Source organism: Sebastes umbrosus, chromosome 19 (genome assembly GCF_015220745.1).
Source record: "Sebastes umbrosus isolate fSebUmb1 chromosome 19, fSebUmb1.pri, whole genome shotgun sequence".
Lineage (NCBI taxonomy): Eukaryota > Metazoa > Chordata > Actinopteri > Perciformes > Sebastidae > Sebastes > Sebastes umbrosus.
The window spans coordinates 14,496,102-14,499,008 of NC_051287.1; positions in this window are offsets into that span (position 1 = coordinate 14,496,102).

Consider the following 2,907-nt stretch of genomic DNA (forward strand, 5'->3'; position numbering starts at 1 on the left):
AGCACTTTTATTGGACTGAAGGTGCCAGGTTGCCCCAATTGAGTACATTACAGCTCGTTTAGCAGCTGGCAGTTACAGCGTTCTCCCACAATACTGGACCAATTTCAAAAAGTGTTGCCCTCATTAGTCACTTAGACACAAAAACGTGAAAATACTGAAGCCATCCTTTAACTTAAAAGTTGAGTAGAAGATTGGCATCAAACATTCTTTACGTTTCAGGTTTTTTTTATTATTTCATGGACAACTAATACAGTATTTCTATCTGAGCCCTCCGAGGCTTCTAAAATAAACTCTGGTCTCCTTCTAATACATCCTGAAACTACTGATCCTAAAACAAAATCCCTGCATTCATTTTGAGCTGAAATTCCATGAAATATCAGGAGATCAGCTTTATACAGTTTCTATATATATACAGTATATATATATATATATATATATACACACACACAAAACATGCCTCCATTTGGACAGTAGTTTTTCTACTCTGACAATAACACTTTTACTGTCTGGCGCTGTACTGTAAAACTGCATGTGAGAAGCAGTCTGTGATTTGTTTGTTGATTAGAATGTATCTTGCTGCTGCTGTTTATAGACTTTTCTGATGCTTGTGTATAAAGCTGTTCTTTATGTCAATAAATGATGAAACCTGCCAGAGGTGAGATCTGATGTCGACTGCACATGAGATATCAGCTCCTCTCTGTGGAAATATATCAGAAATACTTTCTCTCACTTAGACACAAAAACATGTGAAAACAGGGTCCAGGGTCAAAAATACCGAAGTTTTTTTTCCTTTAAAGCTGAAGTAGGCGAGATTGGAGCACATATGATTAAAAAAAGTTATTTTTATAAAACGGTCTCTATATCGTGACAGTAGTAGAAACAGGTAACCTGGAAAAATCCTGTGCCTCTGTGTCCTTCGGTATCCTCCGTTGCTCCTAACGGCATCTGCAAGATTTCACATACCGGAAGAAAACAAGCAGTAAGAGCTGATCTGAGGTCCGTTGTCCAGCTGCTGTCTATGAGAGTCGGCTGGCAATCATTCGCAAACTCCGACCAAACGGTCAAACTAGGCCACGCTGATCAAATATGAATCAATGTTATGTTACGTCAATGCCTATTTCTCACATCAAATGATTTCAGAATCATCTTGTAGTGCACGGTTTAGCTGTAAAATGAGAAAGTTGTGAAGCTGCCGCCATTGTGAAATCTGGTGAAGGAACGCCAAGTTGCGGTCACATGACCGGAGCACAGCCAATAGGAACGCTCTCTCAATGAAATGACCTGTGATTGGTCAAAGTCTCCCATCACGGGCTAGATTTTTTTAAAGCCTTCGGCTGTTCAGCTTTAACCTAAAAGTTGAGTAGAAGATTGCCATAAAACATTCTTTATGTTTCGGGGGGTTTTTCATGTCATGGAAAACAAATATTTCTCTCTGAGCCCGCCTTGTTTTCTAAAATGAACTCTGGTCTCCTAATACATCCTGAAACTGTTTGTTTTTACTGATCCAGAAAAAAAGCTCTGATAAACCCATCAAACAGCAGGCAGATCTGAACTCACAGACATCATACACATATTTTCAGATTCAGTTTGATATTATTTTTTTAATCTTTGGAGATATCATTATCTCTGATGTATATCGCTAAGAAATGTGAACCATAAATCTGCTTGGAAACGATAGAAAAAACAGATACTTATAACTCCAGTACTTGCTCAAGAATAATCAGGTTTTTAAGCTTTCTTGAGTATCAAAGTAATCCAGTGATAGTCGTCTGTACATCCTTGCAAACAGGAGCTGCTAATAGTGAATTCAGCATACTTTTAATGGTGAAAATTTGCCAAATGTAAACACTGTGTTGATTTTGTCAGACTTTGAAACCCCCTCTTGTGGACGAATACAGAACTAAAAGGAGAGAATTCAAGAGAATTCAACAAACATTGGCCAGGTCACCAAATGAATGATGAAGTTGCTCTGTGTATCCTAGATGTGTAAATGTGTAACCGTCTTGTCAGATATGAACTTCGCCGTATTAACCATTTAAGGTGATACTATGTCACTGTTGGGTTTACAACTTGTTGTATGCCCCCCCCAAAAAGGCCCAAAAATCAGTTTAAACACTGTGGAGTAAAATGATTCCTTTAGATGTAACGACTTGTAATCAGGTCCTTGTCACTAAAGTGATAGCCGAGTGGTCATAACTAAATGACCTCTCTCTAGCATGAGCACAAAAACTACAACTGAGAGTATGTACAGGGGCATCATACTGAATGTGTATAGATGGTTTCCCTCACTGTTGTCTAGTAAAGTCATGATGGGACTTTATGTAAGTTTTTAGGACAAGCTCACCCTCTAGTGGCCATTGTTGATTTATTTCAATTACCATATTTTAGCTTGAGACATCTGGTTCCAGTAAAAACAAACTCATCGCAAAATATTAAAATGATGAGACGAAATAGAATCAGGTTGATAGTGGTAGTTTTTATATGTGTAGCCATCATATATACACTTGCATTCTAATTATGTTGATCCTGTGTGGTAACATAATCACAGCCTGGATCTTTTTTGTTCGCCTCTCGTCCTCATGTAACTAAATCCTGTTCACACCTGAGCCAGAAAACCAGGTGGGGACGATCTGCAGTTTGCCAAAGCAGTTTTTCAATCCACCCCATGCTAAATGAATCTCACGCTACCGTTTTCATGATGATGTGTTCCCCCTCCTATGTTATTTAAACACCTTCTCCACTAAAGAGGTGCATTCATTCCTAAAAATGGCCCTGGGTTGGGTGGTGTTTCTTCTGTTTGCAGGGTGTAGCGCAGCACTGGAAAATACGCAGGCCTTGAATGTGTCTCAAAGATGTACGGAGGATACCAACACTTTCCTCCGGGAAATTAACCAGGACAAACCGAAG